Raw genomic sequence first — 23,800 nt, 5'->3', positions numbered from 1 at the left:
ATGGGCACAGGAAAGTATTTCCTGAACAGAACAGAAATAGCTTATGCTCTAAGATCACAAATTGACAAATGGGACCTCAAAAATTTTCAAAGCTTCTGTAAGTCAAAGCACACTGTCAACATGATAAAAGGGCAAACAACAGATTGGGAAAACATCTTTACCAACCCTACATCCAATATAAATAAAGTATCCAATATAAACAAAGAATTCATGAAGTTAAACTCCAGAGAAACTAATAACCCTATTAAAAAGTCTCAACTGAGGAATACCAAATGGCTGAGAAGCACCTAAAGAAATGTTCAACATTCTTAGTCATCAGGGAAATGCAAATCAAAACAGCCACACCTCACACCAGTCAGAATAGCTAAGATCAAAAACTCAGTTGACAGCAGATGCTGGTGAAGATGTGGAGAAAGAGGAACACTCCTCCATTGCTGGTGGGATTGCAAGCTGGTACAATTACTCTGGAAATCATTTTGGCAGTTCCTTAGAAAATTGGACGTAGTATTACCTGAGGACCCAGCTATACCACTCGTGGGCATATACACAGAAAGACACATGCTCCACTATGTTCATAGCAGCCTTATTTATAATAGCCAGAAGAAGGAAAGAACCCAGATGTCCATCAACAAAGAATGGAAACAGAAAACATGGTACATTTATACAATGGAATACTACCCAACTATTAAAAACAATGAATTCATGAAATTTGCAAGCAAATGGATGGAACTAGAAAAAATCTTTCTGAGTGAGGTAGCCCAATCACAAAAGAACACACATGGTATTCACTCAGTGATAAGTGGATAGTAGCCCAGAAGCTCAGAATACCAAAGACCACATCACACTCAAGAAGACGGAAGACCAAAGTGTAGGTTCTTTGGGCCCTCTTAGAAGGAGGATCAAAATACCCATGGGAGGAGATACTGAAGGAAAGTCTGGAGCAGAGACTGAAAGGAAGGCCATCCAGGGACTGCCCTACCTGGGGAACCATCCCATATACAGTTACCAAACCCAGACACTATTCTGGATGCCAACAAGTGTTTGCTGACAGGATCTTGATGTAGCTATCTCTTGAGAGGCTCTGCCAGTTCCTGACAAATAGAGAAGTGGATGCTCCATTGGACTGAGCACAGGGTCTCCAATGGAGGAGCTAGAGAAAGTACCCAAGGAGCTGAAGGGGTTTGCAACCCCATAGGAGGAACAATAATATTAACCTGCCAGTACCCCTGCCCCCCAGAGCTCCCAGGGATTATACCACCAAGCAAAGAGTACACATGGAGGGACCCATGGCTCCAGCCACATATGTAGCAGAGGATGGCCTTATGGGACATCAATGAGAGGAGAGGCCCTTATTCCTTGATGTCCCAGTGTAGGAGAATGCCAGGACAGGGAAGCAGTAGTGGGTGGGTTAGTGAGCAGGGGAAGGAGGGATGGGATGGGGGTGTTGGAGGGGAAACCAGGAAAGGGGATAACATTTGAAATGTAATAAAGAAAATATCTAATAAAATAAAATAATATGTGGAGAATATTGATCATGAACACATTACTTATTTAGCACAAAACATGTCCATTTATGAAATCACTCCATGTTTGGAAATTCAATGCTGGCAAGCCTCAGCAGCTTGCTCATCTTCTTTTTCAAGGAGTACTATTCTGACTTCTAATACAGTAGACTAGCTTTGCTTGATTTAAGTTTTATGCTAGATATCCTAAAATTTTAAACATAGTCTTTTATAGGCTGGTTGTCTTCTTTGGTTCATTTGTCAGAATGGCTTATTATCAGTGGTGTACTTTTAGATTACTGGTTGACCTGGAACTTGCTATATAAACTAGGATTCCTTTAAACTCATAGAGATCCACTTGCCTCTAAGCTAGGGTTTAGTTTGTGCCACCAATCTCAGCTGGCCTATATGTGTTCTTATTCATGTGTAAACACATCTTTCTTTTGGGGACATCTTCAGGAGTGGGTTTGTTTAGTAATAGGGACTAAGTGGTGTTATAGGTGCAGCTTGCTTCATCATCATAGATATGATTAACTTTCAAGTAGTTTGTAAGGAGGTTATAAAAAAAACTATTTCTACTTGTATGATGTGATAGTTCCACTGACCCTTTGGGCTATATATTTATCTTAAGCATTCTTTTTGCTATCTTATTAAGTTTGAAGTTTCATCTTTTGGTTGGCCAACACAGTTGACTCTCCATTAGTGTATTATTTGAGTATGTTTTAAAAAGATGTATTTATTTTTATTTTAAAATTTATGAGTACATTGTCTCCATGTATATATGTATATCATGTACATCTTTGGTGCCTGTGGAGATCAGAAGTGGGAGCAAGATCCTCTAGAAGTGATATGAGTGGCTGGCCAAGTTAGTGCTGAAATCTGAACTCAGGTCACCTTCAAGATTAGCAGATGTTAAGCCATCTCCTCAGCCCCTATTGAGGAGTTTTATTTTTCTGTGAAGTGCGTGTTTAGAATTTTTGCCTTTTTTTCTTGTGTACTTTTTCTTATCAATTTGAGGAAGTTATTTATGAGCTCACATGCTAGTTTTTTTTTTTTGATAGCTTTAATGCATGTTTAAGGTCCTTTAGAGAGGCATTCTTCAGCTTCAATTATTTAAAAGTTAAGTTGGCGATGCAGCTTGGTGAGCAGAGCAATGACTGTCAAATCCATCTCCACAAGCTTTGGTATTAAAGAAGTTCACGTGAAAGAACAGACAACAGAGATTTCTTCTGAATCTGAACAAGACTTTTAGCTGATCTATTTATGCATCATTAACTGAACACTCTAGACTGTAAAGGAACAAGAGACTGTATTGTCTCCGAGTTCATTCATAAGCTGTCCTCCATAGCACTTTATAAAGGATAAACAATCCATGCTAAGCTGGGGGACTTAGAATGATAAGACTCTATAATAATACACAGAAGTGAGCTCACCATCCACCTGATTAAGTTCTGGGTTTGCAAGAAGCATTCAGATAGACTTGCTTCTTAGCTTAGCTTTTCTATGGAAGGCAGTGGTTTGGTCGGTCCGCATGCCTGTCCTAATTGCTAGCCAGGCATTCACACCAAATGAGCTGATTATTGACTGCTCTTTCCCAAACTTCTTACTGCTGCTTCACTTTAAAGTCATCGGGGAAATTATGGACAATTAGCATGGTGCTCAAGGTTTTGCCTGTTTTGTATGTCTCCCTAGGTGACTCTTGATGCATCTGAAGCTGAGAGTCAGTGTTCTGCAGCAGCCCATTGGTGTGTCTTAGTAAGAAGAACTCATAAACCAAGATCACCTCTTTGCCAATTCTTGGTGGTGGTTGTAGAATGTGAGGCTCTTCCTAGGAAGACGACTCTCCATGTGACCATCTTTTCAAAGACAACCAAATATTGCCTGGCCTTCTTTGGTTATCTTCCTCCTCTCTTCAAGCTCTTCCCTTTAAAGTATACATTTTTTCTCCCTTTCTTTCCCAATTAATATTTCCAAGGCAAAGTCTTTCTTTTATCCACTTCTGTTGAGTTTTTAACTATCAGGTGATCTCAAGTTCTGATGCTAGGAGGAACACAGAATTTTGGATACTGGGGTAGATAGAGGAAGAAGAAGAGGGGCAAACCTGGATGATCAGGCCTGTAACATGATTCCTGCTTTATTTTTTTTTTTCATCTTTTGAGAATTCCATATATTTTGATTGTATTCTTCCCCTTCCTCAAGTCCTCCCAGATGACTCTCCCACTCTTTGTCCACCTTACTTCAAGTATTTCTGGGACTTTGTCTGACTTGAGCAGGTCCCATGTGTGTTGTTACAGTCATTGTGGGTTCATGTATATCTCAGCTTTGTTGTGCCTGGAAGACCCTGTTTCAGATGTCATCCACTATCTTAGGCTATTGCAATCATTCTGCCTTCTCTTCTACAAAGATTCCCAAGCTTTGAGGGAAAGGTTATTGATAAATAAACCCATCACCTCAACCCTATGTGCACCTTCCCTGCCAAAGGAGGACTTGTCTTCAGGAAGTGTGTGATCTTGGGACTCAGGTGAGATCTCCATTTTCTCTCCAGTGACTCTCTAAAGCTGGACCACGGAGAAACTCACAGGTCACAGAAGCTGCAGATCAGCTGGTAAGGGTCCTTCGGGTCTATATCTGCACCCAGGAGCTGGGGTTGTTCCACAGCCCTTTGTGAATGGGTATTGCCAGGAGAGAGCAGGTTTCCCAGGAGTGTTGACACGGGCTTACAGACTCACAGGAGGAACAAGCTCCAGCCAGAGACAGCAAGAACATCTAAAAGGAGAGTTTACCAGATAGCAAAAGGCAAATGCAAGAATCTTACCAACAGAAACCAAGACTACTTGGCATCATCAGAACCCAGTATCCCACCACAGTGAGTCCTGGATACACCAACACACCTGAAAAGCAAGATTTGGATTTGAAACCATATCTCATGATGCTGGTAGAGGATTTTAAGAAGCACATTAATAACTCCCTTAAAGAATTACAGGAAGACACAGCTAAACAGGTAGAAACCCTTAAAGAGAAAACACAAAAATCCTTTAAAGAATTACAGAAAAATACAGGTAAACAGGTGAAGGAATTGAAAAAAATCATCCAGGATCTAAAAATGAAAGTAGAAACAGAAAAGAAATCAAAAAGGTAGACAACTCTGGAGATAGAAAACCTAGGAAAGAAATCAGGAGACATAGATGCATGTATCACCAAAAATAAAATAAAATAAAATAAAATAAAATTTAAAAAAGAAAGAAAAAGGAAGAAAGAAAAAAAGAAAGAAAGAAAGAAAGAAAGAAAGAAAGAAAGAAAGATAGAAGAGAGAATCTCAGGTGCAGAAGATTCCATAGAAAATATTGACACAACAATCAAAAAGATGCAAAATGGAAAAAGATCCTAACTCAAAATATACAGGAAATCCAGGACACAATGAGAAGACCAAACCTAAGTATAATAGGTATAGATGAGAATGAAGATTTTCAACTTAATAGGCCAGTATGTATCTTCAACAAAATTATAGAAAAAAAACTTCCCTAACCTAAAGAAAGAGATGCCCATGAACATACAAGAAGCCTGCAGAAGTTGAAATGGACTGGACTAAAAAAGAAATTTTTCCTGTCACATAATAATCAAAACACCAAATGCACTAAATAAAGAAAGAATATTAAAAGCAGCAAAGGGAAAAGGTCAAGTAACATATAAAGGCAGACCTATCAGAATTACACGAAATTTCTCCCCAGACACAATGAAAGCTAGAAGATCCTGGACAGATATTATACAGACCCTAAGAAAACACAAATGTCAGCTCAGGCTACTATACCCAGCAAAACTGTCAATTAACATAAGAAAACAAGGTATTACACGACAAAACCAGATTACACAATATCTTTCCATGAATCCAGCCCTTCAAAGAATAATAAAGAGAAAACTCCAACACAAGGAGGAAAACTATGCTCTAGAAAAAACAAGAAAGTAATTTTTCAAGAAACCTAGAAGAAGATAGCTACATGAACAGAGTCCAAACCTAACAACAAGAATAACAGGAAGCAACAATTACTTTTCCTTAATATTTCTTAATATCAATGGACTCAATTTCCTAATGAAAAGACATAGACTAACAGATGGTCTATGTAAATAGGACCCAACATTTTGCTGCATATAGGAAACCTACCTCAGAGATAAAGACAGATACTACCTCACAGTAAAGGTTGAAATCAAACTTTCCAAGCAAATGGTTCCAAGAAACAAGCTGGAGTAGCCATTAGAATATCGAATAAAATCTACTTTCAACCTAAACTTATTAGAAAGTACAAGGAGGGACACTTCTACTGGTCAAAAGAAAAAAAAAAATCTACCAAACTGAACTCTCGATTCTGAACATATATGTTCCAAGAGAAAGGGCATCCACATTAATTAAAGAAACTTTACTAAAGCTCAAAGCACACTTTAAACCATACACAATAATAGTGGGAGACTTCAACACCACATTCCCATCAATGGACAGATCATGGAAACAGAAACTAAACAGAGATACAATGAAACTAACAGAAGTTATGAACCAAACAGTTTTAAGAGATACCTATAGAACATTTTAACCTAAAACAAAGGATATAGCTTCTTCTAAGCACCTCATGGTACCTTCTCCAAAATTGACCATATAATTGGTCACAAAATAGGACTCAACAGATACAAGAAGACTAAAACAATCCCATGCATCCTATCAGATCACCATGGTCTAAGGCTGATCTTCAATAACATCATATATAATAGGGAGCTCACATACACGTGAAAGCTGAACAAAACTCTACTCAGGGATAGCTTGGTCAAGGAAGAAATAAAGAAGGAAATTAAAAGACTTTTTATTGTTTAATGAATATGAAGCCACAACATACCCAAATTTATGGGACACAATGAAAGCAAGCCTAAGAGGAAAACTCATAGCTCTGAGTGCCTCCAAAATGAAACTGGAGAGAGTATACACTAGCAGCTTGACAGCATACCTAAAAGTTCTAAAACAAAAGGAAGCAAATTCACCCAAGAAGAGTAGGCAGCAGGAAATATTCAAACTCAGGGCTGGCTGAAATTAACCAAGTGGAAACAAAAAAGAACTATATGAAGAATCAACAAAACCAGTAGCTAGTTCTTGTAGAAATTCAACAAGAGAGATAAACCCTTAGCCAGACTACCTAGAGGTAGTCTAGGGACAGTGTCCTAATTAACAAAATCAGAAATGAAAAGGGAGATATAACAACAGAATTGGAGGAAATCCAAAAACCCACCTGATCCTACTACAAAAGCCTACACTCAACAAAACTGGAGAACCTGGATGAAATGGACAAACTTCTAGACAGATTCAAGGTACCAAAGTTAAATCAGGATCAGATTAATGATCTAAACAGTTCGATATCACCTAAAGAAATAGAAAAAGTCAGTAATAGTGTCTCAACAACAACAACAATAACAACAACAAAAAGCCCTAGTATGTGCTCTCTCCCGTTTCTTCTTGGAGGCACTCAGAGCTATGAGTTTCCCTCTTAGAAATGCTTTCATTGTGTCCCATAGGTTTGGGTATGTTGTGGCTTCACTTTCATTAAACTCTAAAAAGTCTTTAATTTCTTTCTTTATTCCTTCCTTGACCAAGGTATCATTGAGAAGAGTGTTGTTCAGTTTCCACGTGAATGTTGGCTTTCCATTATTTATGTTGTTATTGAAGATCAGTCTTAGGCCATGGTGGTCTGATAGGATGCATGGGACAATTTCAATATTTTTGTATCTGTTGAGGCCTGTTTTGTGACCAATTATATGGTCAATTTTGGAAAAGGTCCCGTGAGGTGCTGAGAAGAAGGTATATCCTTTTGTTTTAGGATAAAATGTTCTGTAGATATCTGTCAGGTCCATTTGTTTCATAACTTCTGTTAGTTTCACTGTGTCCCTGTAGTTTCTGTTTCCACAATCTGTCCATTGATGAAAGTGGTGTGTTGAAGTCTCCCACTATTATTGTGTGAGGTGCAATGTGTGCTTTGAGCTTTACTAAAGTGTCTTTAGTGAATGTGGCTGCCCTTGCATTTGGAGCGTAGATATTCAGAATTGAGAGTTCCTCTTGGAGGATTTTACCTTTGATGAGTATGAAGTGTCCCTCCTTGTCTTTTTTGATAACTTTGGGTTGGAAGTCGATTTTATCCGATATTAGAATGGCTACTCCTGCTTGTTTCTTCAGACCATTTGCTTGGAAAATTGTTTTCCAGCCTTTCACTCTGAGGTAGTGTCTGTCTTTTTCCCTGAGATGGGTTTCCTTTAAGCAGCAGAATGTTGGGTCCTGTTTGTGTAGCCAGTCTGTTAGTCTATGTCTTTTTATTGGGGAATTGAGTCCATTGATATTAAGAGATATTAAGGAAAAGTAATTGTTGCTTCCTATTATTTTTGTTGTTAGAGTTGACATTCTGTTCTTGTGGCTGTCTTCTTTTTGGTTTGTTGAGGGATTACTTTCTTGCTTGTTCTAGGGCGTGATTTCCGTCCTTGTATTGCTTCTTTTGTGTTATTATCCTTTGAAGGGCTGGATTCGTGGAAAGATATTGTGTGAATTTGGTTTTGTCGTGGAATACTTTGGTTTCTCCATCTATGGTAATTGAGAGTTTGGCCAGGTATAGTAGCCTGGGCTGGCATTTGTGTTCTCTTAGTGTCTGTATAACATCTGTCCAGGCTCTTCTGGCTTTCATAGTCTCTGGTGAAAAGTCTGGTGTAATTCTGATAGGCCTTCCTTTATATGTTACTTGACCTTTCTCCCTTACTGCTTTTAATATTCTATCTTTATTTAGTGCATTTATTGTTCTGATTATTATGTGTCGGGAGGAATTTCTTTTCTGGTCCAGTCTATTTGGAGTTCTGTAGGCTTCTTGTATGATCATGGGCATCTCTTTCTTTATGTTTGGGAAGTTTTCTTCTATTATTTTGTTGAAGATATTAGCTGGCCCTTTAAGTTGAAAATCTTCATTCTCATCAATTCCTATTATCCGTAGGTTTGGTCCTCTCATTGTGTCCTGGATTTCCTGGATGTTTTGAGTTAGGATCCTTTTGCATTTTGTATTTCTTTGACTGTTGTGTCGATGTTCTCTATGGAATCTTCTGCACCTGAGATTCTCTCTTCCATTTCTTGTATTCTGTTGCTGATGCTCGCATCTATGGTTCCAGATTTCTTTCCTAGGGTTTCTATCTCCAGCGTTGCCTCGCTTTGGGTTTTCTTTATTGTGTCTACTTCCCTTTTTTGTTCTAGTATGGTTTTGTTCATTTCCATCACCTGTTTGGATGTGTTTTCCTGTTTTTCTTTAAGGACTTCTACCTGTTTGGTTGTGTTTTCCTGCTTTTCTTTAAGGGCCTATAACTCTTTAGCAGTGCTCTCCTGTAATTCTTTAAGTGACTTATGAAAGTCCTTCTTGATGTCCTCTATCATCATCATGAGAAATGTTTTTAAATCTGGGTCTAGATTTTCGGTTGTGTTGGGGTGCCCCGGACTAGTTGGGGTGGGAGTGCTGCGTTCTGATGATGGTGAGTGGTCTTGATTTCTGTTAGTAGGATTCTTACGTTTGCCTTTCGCCATCTGGTAATCTCTGAAGCTAGCTGTTATAGTTGTCTCTGTTAAGAGCTTGTTCTTCAGGTGACTCTGTTAGCCTCTATAAGCAGACCTGGGAGGGTAGCACTCTCCTTAGTTTCAGTGGGCAGAGTATTCTCTGCAGGCAAGCTCTCTTCTTGCAGGGAAGGTACCCAGATATCTGGTGTTCGATCTGGACTCCTGGCAGAAGTTGTGTTCCACTCACCAGAGGTCTTAGGATCCCGTGTGCAATCCTGTGTGGGCCCTTGCGGGTGTCAGGCAACTCCACTGGCAAGGTACTCCGGTGCTCGAGTGGAGCGGAAGGGACGTGTGCCCCAGGTCAGGCCCGGGTAGTCTGCTTCCCTATTTACCGCAGTCTCAGGTTCCGCACGATTGGATTGGGGCAGGCGCTGTGTTCCACTCACCAGAGGTCTTAGGATCCCGTGGGAAATCCTGTGTGGGCCCTTGCGGGTGTTGGGTGACTCCGCTGGCAAGGTAGCCCGGGGCTCGAGTGGAGCAGAAGGGGCTTGTGCCCCAGGTCATCTCTCAATTCTTTAAGAATTGCATACAATGCACTTTGGTTTTATTTCTTCCAACTTCTCATCTTAACACCTCCCAGATCTACCTTCATCTCCCTAATACCCCCAACTTTGTGTCCTATTTTAAAAATTTTAAATAATTCATTCTCTTTAATTTGTGCTGTCTATGTACTAGTGGGTCTTGGGGTCATCCACTGCAGCCTGGTTGACTTACCAGGTTCTTAAACAAAACTGACTCTCTGACCCTATGAGACCATCAACTTTCCATAGCTCCTGCAGAAGGGTACTTGCTTTTGTTAAGAACTAGCACAGTGGAACGTGTGACAAAGAACATTTCCTCAGCAGATTAGGACCAGCTGCTTCAAGGGCTTGATCACAAGAACATGTAAGCAGGTTGCAATTTTACCATGACTGTAGTAGACAGAGCCTGGCTGAGGATGAGGAAGGCAAGGGTGTCAAGCTCACAGCCACTTCTGAGCTTAGAGTCAGATGTCATAAAACAAAGAGGAGATTTATAAAGTCCTTGGAAGGACCATGTCTCTCTGAAGGTGATTTGCTGTAGGTTTAGGAAGAAGTAAATAGTCTGAGTGGTATGAGAAGAGGCACAGACCTATGGCATAGTAGACAAAGATGATAAAGGGGAAAATGTATGCTTAAATTTTCTCAATCCTACTTTTAGTAATAGGTTTTAAATGTTTTTTTTTTTTTCATTTTTTTTAATTAGGTATTTAGCTCATTTACATTTCCAATGCTATACCAAAAGTCCCCCTTACCCACCCACCCCCACTCCCCTACCCACCCACTCCCCCCCTTTGGCCCTGGCGTTCCCCTGTACCGGGGCACACAAAGTCTGCGTGTCCAATGGGCCTCTCTTTCCAGTGATGGCCGACTAGGCCATCTTTTGATACATATGCAGCTAGAGTCAAGAGCTCAGGGGTACTGGTTAGTTCATAATGTTGTTCCACCTATAGGGTTGAAGATCCCTTTAGCTCCTTGGGTACTTTCTCTAGCTCCTCCATTGGGAGCCCTGTGATCCATCCATTAGCTGACTGTGAGCATCCACTTCTGTGTTTGCTAGGCCCCGGCATAGTCTCACAAGAGACAGCTACATCTGGGTCCTTTCAGTAAAATCTTGCTAGTGTATGCAATGGTGTCAGCATTTGGAAGCTGATTATGGGGTGGATCCCTGGATATGGCAGTCTCTACATGGTCCATCCTTTCATCTCAGCTCCATACTTTGTTTCTGTAACTCCTTCCATGGGTGTTTTGTTCCCACTTCTAAGGAGGGGCATAGTGTCCACACTTCAGTCTTCATTTTTCTTGAGTTTCATGTGTTTAGGAAATTGTATCTTATATCGTGGGTATCCTAGGTTTTGGGCTAGTATCCACTTATCAGTGAGTACATATTGTGTGAGTTCCTTTGTGATTGTGTTACCTCACTCAGGATGATGCTCTCCAGGTCCATCCATTTGGCTAGGAATTTCATAAATTCATTCTTTTTAATAGCTGAGTAGTACTCCATTGTGTAGATGTACCACATTTTCTGTATCCATTCCTCTGTTGAGGGGCATCTGGGTTCTTTCCAGTTTCTGGCTATTATAAATAAGGCTGCTATGAACATAGTGGAGCATGTGTCCTTCTTACCAGTTGGGGCTTCTTCTGGATATATGCCCAGGAGAGGTATTGCTGGATCCTCCGGTAGTACTATGTCCAATTTTCTGAGGAACCGCCAGACTGATTTCCAGAGTGGTTGTACAAGCCTGCAATCCCACCAACAATGGAGGAGTGTTCCTCTTTCTCCACATCCTCGCCAGCATCTGCTGTCACCTGAATTTTTGATCTTAGCCATTCTCACTGGTGTGAGGTGGAATCTCAGGGTTGTTTTGATTTGCATTTCCCTGATGATTAAGGATGTTGAACATTTTTTCAGGTGCTTCTTTGCCATTCGGTATTCCTCAGGTGAGAATTCTTTGTTCAGTTCTGAGCCCCATTTTTTAAGGGGGTTATTTGATTTTCTGAGGTCCACCTTCTTGAGTTCTTTATATATGTTGGATATTAGTCCCCTATCTGATTTAGGATAGGTAAAGATCCTTTCCCAGTCTGTTGGTGGTCTTTTTGTCTTATAGACAGTGTCTTTTGCCTTGCAGAAACTTTGGAGTTTCATTAGGTCCCATTTGTCAATTCTCGATCTTACAGCACAAGCCATTGCTGTTCTGTTCAGGAATTTTTCCCCTGTGCCCATATCTTCAAGGCTTTTCCCCACTTTCTCCTCTATAAGTTTCAGTGTCTCTGGTTTTAAGTGAAGTTCCTTGATCCACTTAGATTTGACCTTAGTACAAGGAGATAAGTATGGATCGATTCGCATTCTTCTACATGATAACAACCAGTTGTGCCAGCACCAATTGTTGAAAATGCTGTCTTTCTTCCACTGTATGGTTTTGGCTCCCTTGTCGAAGATCAAGTGACCATAGGTGTGTGGGTTCATTTCTGGGTCTTCAATTCTATTCCATTGGTCCACTTGTCTGTCTCTATACCAGTACCATGCAGTTTTTATCACAATTGCTCTGTAGTAAAGCTTTAGGTCAGGCATGGTGATTCCACCAGAGGTTCTTTTATCCTTGAGAAGAGTTTTTGCTATCCTCGGTTTTTTGTTATTCCAGATGAATTTGCAAATTGCTCCTTCTAATTCGTTGAAGAATTGAGTTGGAATTTTAATGGGGATTGCATTGAATCTGTAGATTGCTTTTGGCAAGATAGCCATTTTTACAATGTTGGTCCTGCCAATCCATGAGCATGGGAGATCTTTCCATCTTCTGAGATCTTCTTTAATTTCTTTCTTCAGGGACTTGAAGTTTTTATCATACAGATCTTTCACTTCCTTCGTTAGAGTCACGCCGAGATATTTTATATTATTTGTGGCTATTGAGAAGGGTGTTGTTTCCCTAATTTCTTTCTCAGCCTGTTTATTCTTTGTGTAGAGAAAGGCCATTGACTTGTTTGAGTTAATTTTATATCCAGCTACTTCACCGAAGCTGTTTATCAGGTTTAGGAGTTCTCTGTTGGAATTTTTAGGGTCACTTATATATACTATCATATCATCTGCAAAAAGTGATATTTTGACTTCCTCTTTTCCAATTTGTATCCCCTTGATCTCCTTTTGTTGTCGAATTGCTCTGGCTAATACTTCAAGTACTATGTTGAAAAGGTAGGGAGAAAGTGGGCAGCCTTGTCTAGTCCCTGATTTTAGTTGGATTGCTTCCAGCTTCTCTCCATTTACTTTGATGTTGGCTACTGGTTTGCTGTAGATTGCTTTTATCATGTTTAGGTATTGGCCTTGAATTCCTGATCTTTCCAGAACTTTTATCATGAATGGGTGTTGGATCTTGTCAAATGCTTTTTCTGCATCTAACGAGATGATCATGTGGTTTTTGTCTTTGAGTTTGTTTATATAATGGATTACATTGATGGATTTTCGTATATTAAACCATCCCTGCATCCCTGGAATAAAACCTACTTGGTCAGGATGGATGATTGCTTTAATGTGTTCTTGGATTCGGTTAGCGAGAATTTTATTAAGAATTTTTGCATCGATGTTCATAAGAGAAATTGGTCTGAAGTTCTCTATCTTTGTTGGATCTTTCTGTGGTTTAGGTATCAGAGTAATAGTGGCTTCATAAAATGAGTTGGGTAGAGTACCTTCTACTTCTATCTTGTGAAAAAGTTTGTGCAGAACTGGAGTTAGATCTTCTTTGAAGGTCTGATAGAACTCTGCACTAAACCCGTCTGGTCCTGGGCTTTTTTTGGCTGGGAGACTATTAATAACTGCTTCTATTTCTTTAGGGGATATGGGACTGTTTAGAAGGTCAACTTGATCCTGATTCAACTTTGGTACCTGGTATCTGTCCAGAAATTTGTCCATTTCGTCCAGGTTTTCCAGTTTTGTTGAGTATAGCCTTTTGTAGAAGGATCTGATGGTGTTTTGGATTTCTTCAGGATCTGTTGTTATGTCTCCCTTTTCATTTCTGATTTTGTTAATTAGGATTTTGTCCCTGTGCCCTTTAGTGAGTCTAGCTAAGGGTTTATCTATCTTGTTGATTTTCTCAAAGAACCAACTCCTCGTTTGGTTAATTCTTTGAATAGTTCTTCTTGTTTCCACTTGGTTGATTTCACCCCTGAGTTTGATTATTTCCTGCCGTCTACTCCTCTTGGGTGAATTTGCTTCCTTTTTTTCTAGAGCTTTTAGATGTGTTGTCAAGCTGCTAGTATGTGCTCTCTCCCGTTTTTTCTTGAAGGCACTCATAGCTATGAGTTTCCCTCTTAGAAATGCTTTCATTGTGTCCCAAAGGTTTGGGTACGTTGTGGCTTCATTTTCATTAAACTCTAAAAAGTCTTTAATTTCTTTCTTTATTCCTTCCTTGACCAAGGTATCATTGAGAAGAGTGTTGTTCAGTTTCCATGTGAATGTTGGCTTTCTGTTATTTATTTTGTTATTGAAGATCAGCCTTAGTGCATGGTGATCTGATAGGATACATGGGACAATTTCAATATTTTTGAATCTGTTGAGGCCTGATTTGTGACCTATTATGTGGTCAATTTTGGAGAAGGTACCATGAGGTGCTGAGAAGAAGGTATATCCTTTTGTTTTAGGATAAAATGTTCTGTAGATATCTGTCAGATCCATTTGTTTCATCACTTCTTTTAGTTTCAGTGTGTCCCTGTTTAGTTTCTGTTTCCATGATCTGTCCATTGGTGAAAGTGGTGTGTGGAAGTCTCCCACTATTATTGTGTGAGGCGCAATGTGTGCTTTGAGCTTTACTAAAGTTTCTTTAGTGAATGTGGCTGCTCTTGTATTTGGAGCATAGATATTCAGAATTGAGAGTTCCTCTTGGAGGATTTTACCTTTGATGAGAATGAAGTGTCCCTCCTTGTCTTTTTTGATGACTTTGGGTTGGAAGTCAATCTTATCAGATATTAGGATGGCTACTCCTGCTTGTTTCTTCATACCATTTGCTTGGAAAATTGTTTTCCAGCCTTTCATTCTGAGGTAGTGTCTATCTTTTTCTCTGAGATGAGTTTCCTGTAAGCAGCAAAATGTTGGGTCTTGTTTGTGTAGCCAGTTTGTTAGTCTATGTCTTTTTATTGGCGAGTTGAGACCATTGATGTTAAGAGATATTAAGGAAAAGTAATTGTTGCTTCCTGTTATTTTAGTTGTTAAAGGTGGCATTCTGTTCTTGTGGCTGTCTTCTTTTAGGTTTGTTGAGGGATTACCTTCTTGTTTTTTCTAGGGCGTTGTTCCCGTTCTTGTATTGGTTTTTTTCTGTTATTATCCTTTGAAGGGCTGGATTCGTGGAGAGATAATGCGTGAATTTGGTTTTGTCGTGGAATACTTTGGTTTCTCCCTCTATGATAATTGAGAGTTTGGCTGGGTATAGTAGCCTGGGCTGCAGTTTGTGTTCTCTTAGTGTCTGTATAACATCTGTCCAGGCTCTTCTGGCTTTCATAGTCTCTGGTGAAAAATCTGGTGTAATTCTGATAGGCTTGCCTTTATATGTTACTTGACCTTTTTCCCTTACTGCTTTTAGTATTCTATCTTTATTTAGTGCATTTGATGTTCTGATTATTATGTGTCGGGAGGAATTTCTTTTCTGGTCCAGTCTATTTGGAGTTCTGTAGGCTTCTTGTATGTTCATATGCATCTCATTCTTTAGATTTGGGAAGTTTTCTTCAATAATTTTGTTGAAGATGTTTGCTGGACCTTTGAGTTGAAAATCTTCATTCTCATCCACTCCTATTATCCGTACGTTTGGTCTTCTTATTGTGTCCTGGATTTCCTGGATATTTTGAGTTAGGATCTTTTTGCATTTTCCATTTTCTTTGATTGTTGTGCCGATGTTCTCTATGGAATCTTCTGCACCTGAGATTCTCTCTTCCATCTCTTGTATTCTGTTGCTGATGCTCGCATCTATGGTTCCAGATTTCTTTCCTAGGGTTTCTATCTCTAGTGTTGCCTCGCTTTGAGTTTTCTTTATTGTGTCTACTTCCCTTTTTAGGTCTAGTATGGTTTTGTTCATTTCCATCACCTGTTTGTATGTTTTTTCCTCTTTTTCTGTAAGGACTTCTACCTGTTTGATTGTGTTTTCCTGTTTTTCTTTAAGGACTTGTAACTCTTTAGCAGTGTTCTCCTGTATTTCTTTAAGTGATTTATTAAAGTCCTTCTTGATGTCCTCTACCATCATCATGAGATATGCTTTTAAATCTAGGTCTAGGTTCTCAGGTGTGTTGGGGTTCCCTGGACTGGGCGAAGTGGGTGTGCTGGGTTCTGGTGATGGTGAGTGGTCTTGGTTCCTGTTAGTAAGATTCCTCCGTTTACCTTTCGCCATCTGGTAATCTCTGGAGTTAGTAGTTATAGTTGACTCTGTTTAGAGATTGTTCTTCTGGTGATTCTGTTACCGTCTATCAGCAGACCTGGGAGACAGATTCTCTCCTCTGAGTTTCAGTGCTCAGAGCACTCTCTGCTGGCAAGCTCTCTTACAGGGAAGGTGCGCAGATATCTTGTATTTGGACCTCCTCCTGGCCGAAGAAGAAGGCCCAAAACAGGACCTTTCTCAGACAGTGTGTTGCTTTGGCAGTTCCCAGGTGGTACAGACTCTCACCTAAGCAGACCAAATTCCTAAGTTCCTTGGAGTCCCGGGACCAAGATGGCGACCGCTGCTGCTGTGGCTTAGGCCGCCTCCCCAGCCGGGCGGGCACCTGTCCTCCGGTCCGGAAGGTGGCCGGCTGTCCCCGGCCCACACAGGGTGCTGCCTCAGCCCCTCTGTGCTTCTGCCTGTTCCAGAGGCTGTCAGGTTCTCTGGCGCACCCTCTCACCTGTTCAGACTAATTTCCTAAGTTCGGCGGGTCCCGGACCAAGATGGCGACCGCTGCTGCTGTGGCTTAGGTCGCCTCCCCAGCCGGGCGGGCACCTGTCCTCCGGTCCGGAAGGTGGCCGGCTGTCCCCGGCCCACACAGGGTGCTGCCTCAGCCCCTCTGTGCTTCTGCCTGTTCCAGAGGCTGTCAGGTTCTCTGGCGCACCCTCTCACCTATTCAGACTAATTTCCTAAGTTCGGCGGGTCCCGGACCAAGATGGCGACCGCTGCTGCTGTGGCTTAGGCCGCCTCCCCAGCCGGGCGGGCACCTGTCCTCCGGTCCAGACGGTGGCTGGCTGTCCCCGGCCCACAAAGGGTGCTGCCTCAGTGCCTCTGTGCTTCCGCCTGTTCCAGAAGCTGTCAGGTTCTCTGGCGCACCCTCTCACCTGTTCAGACTAATTTCCTAATTTCGGCGGGTCCCGGACCAAGATGGCGACCGGTTTTAAATGTTTTAACCTCATTTCTGACCATCCCCAACCAAAGATACTAGGAAGAAAGGTTATTAGGATATGGAGACAGTGGACCTGTTTAGAAATTGTTCTTTGGAACAAATCCAATCTGCATTGTCAAGACATCAGCAGTTTGGTTCATATGAATGAGCAGCAGCAGCTCAATCCACTCACAAATGCATCACATATAACTGGACCAGCAGTCCGGTTAAGTAGCATGACCTAGGAGAAACAGCCAAACCTCAGCCAAACTGTCACAAGTCAGCAGGAGGGACCAGGACCACCAATAATACCAGAAGTTCTTTGCCGTGCCTCTGTCAACAAAGTGAAGATCAGTGAAGACGTGGGTCCAAGAAGTGGTGCAAAGTTAGCTATGCAAGTCAAGCCCAGCTTCCATCACTGTCCATTGGCTTCTATTTATACTTCCTCTAAATACCACAGGTCCTCCATGGGTCTGGCTTCAGCACATGTCTTGCCTCAGCATATGAGTTTGTCTTAGAAAAATTCCACATGAGTCTGTACCAGCTGACATTACTCTGCTAATCAGCCTGAATTTTCAGAAGCGGTAAGAAGTCACTAGAACACTCCCAGAAGTGTTTTTGGTGTGTTTCTCTCTATGAAGTCAGGAAAAACAGAGCAAAGCATGCATGTCCTCCTTCATCACACGTCCTTTCACATGATTGCTTTAACAAAACATGCTTTCACCTATATCTGCTTCAGCTAAATATTCCTTCATGTGTCTACTTTAGCAAAGCATGCTTTCACATGTGTCCAGTTCAGGAAAACTCTCTTTCACATGTTTGCACCAGCAAACACCATCTGACAAACTGACTTTCCAAAGAAACCAGAAATTTTCACTTTTGGCAAAATATGGTAGAAAGCAGAGAGTGGAATAAAAAAGTTGAACAATGCTAAATTAGACTCCCAGTAGATTATGTTAAATAGTTGAATTAAGTTTGAGGTCAGCAACAAAGTGATGAGTCAGCACCATGGAAAAGCGTATCAAGAAGAGCACTCTTACAGAATGTGGAAAAAAGATAAATTGATTAAAATGATGAGAAGGAAGACACAATAACCAAAACAGAATAAGAATTCAGCAAATAGTTGATAATCTGTGTTCACAAGAGGAATGCTTGGACAAAGAAATAAATGTAAATGAAATAAATAAGCTTATAAGCCAGGAGGCTTACTGAGAAATTCCATGATGTGCCCAGATGAACTAAATGAATGAGGTCTGTATTCAAACTTACCCTGACAAACATTATTTTGCTAAATGAAAGAGGAAAACAATCTTAGGCAAGCATTAAGACTAGGGGCAAAAATGACACTCCCAAGGGTATAAGAATGAGGTGGTCAGGACTGGACCTGGATGAGTTGTAGGTGACTGCTGTGCAGCTGGAGCAAGTAAAGCAAGAGGTCCAGCAAACCTTTTGGCATGCTCCTGTTGGCAATCACACTGGAAATGTGTGACTGGAATGAAGCGTGAATGCCTTCATTTAAGTTGAGGCTACAGGGGGGATTACTTAGCCTGGAAGGTCATAACAGTGGAAAAGGACTGTTAAAAAAATACAAACAAGATATGAGGAAAATGTGGGACATGAAGAGGCCATTCTTGAATATCTTAATCCTAAAGGATTAATGCCCAGGGATTATTTTATTAATTTATTAATGACAGGAAGGGCATATCAGCTCCAAGAAGCAATCCTGATGTAAAGTCTTTCTGGGACCTTGTCTCAGAGCTTACCCATCTTAGTTCATGCAAAAAGTGGCTCACCTCCAGGAAGGCCACCTGCTAGCCTTAAGGTTTCCTAGATGTCTACTGACAAGCACATTGGTGCAGAAAACCCTGAGACTGTTTTACTCCTGTTCTCCTTACCGCTTTTTCTGTTCTCTCTTCCATGACTGCTGGACTGTTTTTTTTTTAAATGATACTAATTTATAGGTCATTAAGTCCTCCTAAAAATGAAAAATGCATGACCCAAAATAAAAATGTAATAACTTCAGTATTTCACATAACTAATACATTTAATTATGAATTAATACATGATCATATAACAAGATTAATCTGGATTAGAATACATTGCTAAACTGTGGTAATACAGACTGAATAGCAGTTGAGGAGTAAGTAATACATTAAACAGTTAAGAAAGTGCACTTGGAGCCAGCAAGATGGCTCATCAGGCAAAGCCATTTTTCACCAATACTGATCTAAGTTCTGTCCCTGGAACCTACATGGTACAAAGAGAGAACCAATCCCAGCAAGTTGTCTTCTGATTTGTTTACATACACATTCATCCATATACACACAACAAGTAAACAAACAAGATTTTTAAAAGGTACTCATATTACAAGGCATTGTAATACACAGGCACAATACCAGCACTTAGAAGGTAAAGGCAGGGGGATTGGAAGTTTAAGATAATTCTCAGTTATATAATGCATTTGAGGTTAGCCTGAGCAGCACAATAAAACCACAGTGTGAAAAGGGTATTCTATACTCTTGTTTCTGAGATGCTGAGTAGAGTATGTCCAAGGATGATTATTTTAAATGAAGAAATCATCAACAAAATTAAAAATAGGATACATAGTAGGTTGCACTGGTGAATGACTGCCATCTTAATAAGGCAGAACCTGAAACAAGAGGAGCTCACAGTGTGGGGCGAGTCTAGGCTACATAAAACCCTGCCCACAAACAAACAAACAAACAAACAAATCTTTTAACATAATATAGAAAGGCAAAGAGGGCACAACAAAGGAGCAGGAAAGAAATAAAACAGGTTCACAACACAAACACTGGCAAAGTACGATCACTGAGCCAGTGAACAAAGCGTATTAAAGTCTGTAACTAGCTGGAAGCCACCACCTGCTAGCTCAGTTTCTGTGTATGAGCACTACACAGCAGTCCACGTCAAGGTTCTGTTGGCCAAATGAGGATAATAAGACCTACTTCTGAGAAGTTAGAGGACCAAAGGGGACTTTCCACAACTCTACAAATGCATTGTTGTCATAGAGACTGAAGGATTATCTCCAGTTTCTGACATCTGACTGTTGTCAGGACTATGCTCTGAGCTGAGAAGTCATAGTCATTGCAGTTCTTCAAGCGGCGTTTCTTCATCTTTAAGATGAGTACTAAAGCCTACTCATAAAATTGTACTGGGAATTAAGTGCAATATTAAACATAAAATGCCCAGTACAGAGCAGTCAGCTACTAAAATTACAATATTGTTCTGGTAGCTTTAAATATGAGTTAAGTATATATTAATAAAGCTGAAAGTGTGTGTATGTGTGTGTATGTATGCACGCACACATGTGTCTATGTGTGTATGTAAGTGTGAATACAATATGCATTTGTTACAGAACAGGGTGTCATATCCCCCAGAGTTGGACTTTTAGGTTGTTATGTGCTGCCTGATGTGGGTGTTGAGAAGTAAACTCAGGTCTCCCCAGAAAGAGAGTATGCATTCTTAAACACTGATCCATCTCTCCAGACTAGGATCATTATTAAAATGTTTGACTATATCCCAACCTATGAATGTAGCTATCATCAAAGACTTCATAAATATACCTGAAAACTTCTTGTAATGAAACAAACACAGTCATGACATGCTATAAAACAATTAATACGGTGAAACTTAACAATGGGATATTTATATCCAACTTTCCATAAGTACATGCTGTATGGGGCCTGGATGGATGGATCAGTTGTTACAAGCATGTACTCTCATGTCTGCCCTCTAGCACTGTAATCCCCCCAATAAAAACAAACAAACAAACAAACAAACATAATAAATGAAACGAAGCACAGAAAACATCTCATTGTGGAAGCTGTAGTATGTCACAGAGTGTCCCACAGTGCATCCATACATCCTTGCTTGCAAATGTTCATTTCAATGAGTCATTGGTTTGGTTCAAGACCTCTGGCTTCTGTCATGCCATCAATATTGGATCATCAATGGGATGCCTCTTTGGTATCCTGATGCATACTACATCTTAAAGAATTTACCAAATGAAATAGAATTGTTATTCTTTGACTTTCTAAAATTCTATAGTAAGTACTATTTTAATCAATCAAAAACATTCTATTTTAAAGGGGATTTAATATTTATTTAATGGTATAAGGAAAAATTCTTTGTTTTTGGAGGGAAGCCAAGGTTTATTTAATTTCAACACAATTACTTTAAAGATAGACTTAATGGACTAAGATGCAAGAAAACAGACAAAACATAGAGGCCATTAAAATGTGTTTCTCTAATAGTAATTCTTAGAAGTATGTTTCATATTATACATATTTGAATATATCTGCATATAAATGTGTGTATGTGTATATGCCTTGAGTTGGAGAAGTAGCTCTTCTTACTATTGTGACACCAGTTATTTTTTTTCCTATATTTTTAAAAGTCCTAGTGTGCCCATGGTGGCACACAACAGGCTGTTCTACAGAATGAGTTCCATGACAGCCAAGGATGTACAGAGAAACTGTCACAAACAAACAAACACAAACAAACAAACAAACAAAAAACCTCAGAACAAACAAAAGCCAGTAAGCAACAAAAAAATCATTAATCAAGACTTTTTAAATTAATCATGTTATTCATTTACACTTTAAATGATATCTTCTTTCCAATTACCACTCCACAACCCAATCAAACCCTCCTCTTCCCCCTTTTCTTTTCCTCTATGAGGATGCTCCTCTACCCATTCACCTAATCCTGACTCACTCCTCTTGCATCCCCCTATGCATCATGCCTCCATATCCTCACAATGATGTCAGATAAGCCCATCCTCTGCTACATATGTATCTGGAGTCATGGATCCCTCCAAGTATACTCTTTGGTTGGTGGTTTAGTCCCTGGGAACTCTGAGTGGTCCGGTTATATGATTTTGTTCTTCATGTGGAGTTGCAATTTCCTTCAGCTCCTTTAGTCCTTCCCCTGGGTCCTCAGGCTCAGTCAGATGGTTGGCTGTGAGTACCTGCATCTGTATTGGTCAGGTGCTGGTAGAACCTCTCAGAGAACAGCCATACCACGCTTCTGTGAGCAAACACATCTTTGCATCAGCAATAGTGTGGGGGTTTGGTGTCTGCAGATGGGATGCATCTCTAGGTGGGGCCGTCTCTGGATGGCTTTTCCTTCAGTCTCTGTTCCAGTTTTTGTCTCTGTCTTTCCTTTGGACAGGAACATTTCTGGGTTAAAATTTTTGAACTGTGTGGGTGTCCCTATCCCTTAACTGGAGGCTGTGCCTATCTACTGGAGGTGGTCTCTACAGGTTGTATCTCCCCTTTGTTGGGTATTTTGGCTAAAGTCAACACCACTGGGTCTTGGGAGCCTCTTGCTTCCCTGGAGTCTAGAACTTTCTAGTGGCTACCTCTGTTCCCGTTGCCCAGTGCTTCATGTTTCTATTCAATTGTTTGACCTTCTGTACTTCTCGCCTGTCCCTTCCAATACCTGTTCCTGCTGCCGTTTTTACTCTCCGATTCCTCTCTCCATCTCAGGTCCCTCCTTCCCTCTAGCGTCTGTGGTTATTTTGTTCCACATTCTATCTAGAATTGAAGCATCTACACTTCTGCCTCCCTTCTTCTTTAGCTCTATATGCTTTGTGGGCCAATACCTGTTCCTGCTGCCGTTTTTACTCTCCGATTCCTCTCTCCATCTCAGGTCCCTCCTTCCCTCTAGCGTCTGTGGTTATTTTGTTCCACATTCTATCTAGAATTGAAGCATCTACACTTCTGCCTCCCTTCTTCTTTAGCTCTATATGCTTTGTGGGTTTTATTGAGGGCATTCTGAGCTTTTGGGCTAGTATCCACTTATCAGTGAGTGCATACCATGTGTGTTCTTTTGTTTCTGAGTTACCTCACTCAGGATGATATTTTCTAGTTCCATCCATTTGCCTAAAAATTTCAAGAAATCGTTGTTTTTAATAGCTGAGTAATACTCCATTGTGTAAATGTACCATATTTTCTGTATCCATTCTTCTGTTGAGGGACATCAGGGTTGTTTCCAGCTTCTGGTATTATAAATAAGGCTGCTATCAACATAGTGGAGCATGTGTTCTTGTTATATGTTGGAGCATCTTTTGGGTACATGCCCAGTAATGCTATAGCTGGGTCTTTAAGTAGAATTATTTCTAATTTTCTGAGGAAACACCAGATTGATTTCCAAAGTGTTTTTACCAGCATGAAGTCCCACCAGCAATGGAAGAGTGTTGCTCTTTCTCTACATCTGCACTAACATCTGCTGTTACCTGAGCTTTTGATCTTAGCCATTCTGACTGGTTGAGGTGAAAACTCAAGGTCATTTTGATTTGTATTTCCCTGATGACTAAGGATGTTGAACATTTCTTTAAGTGATTCTCAGCCACTCAAGATTCTTCAATTGAGAATTGTCATTTTAGCTCTGTACACAATTTTTTAATAAGGTTATTTGATTCTCTGGAGTCTAACTTCTTGAGTTCTTTGTATACATTGGATATTAGCCCTCTATCATATTGAGGATTGTTAAAGATCTTTTCTCCAAATGTAGGTTTTGTTCTATTAACAGTGTCCTTTGCATTACAGAAGCATTTCAATTTTATGAGGTCCCATTTTTTAATTGCTGATCTTAGAGCATGAGCCATTGGTGTCCTATTCAGGAAAATTTCCCCTCTGTCAATGTGTTCTGGGTTCTTTCCCAATTTCTCTCCTATTAGATTTAACATATCTGCTTTTATGTGGAGGTCCTCGATCAACTTGGAATTGAGCTTTGTACAAGGAGATAAGAATGGATCAATTTGCATTTTTCTATATGCTGACCTCAAGTTGAACCAGCACCATTTGTTAAAAATGCTGTTTCCTCTC

Source organism: Mus musculus, chromosome 14 (assembly GCF_000001635.26).
Source record: "Mus musculus strain C57BL/6J chromosome 14, GRCm38.p6 C57BL/6J".
Classification (NCBI taxonomy): domain Eukaryota; kingdom Metazoa; phylum Chordata; class Mammalia; order Rodentia; family Muridae; genus Mus; species Mus musculus.
Note: the sequence above shows the minus strand (reverse complement) of the source record.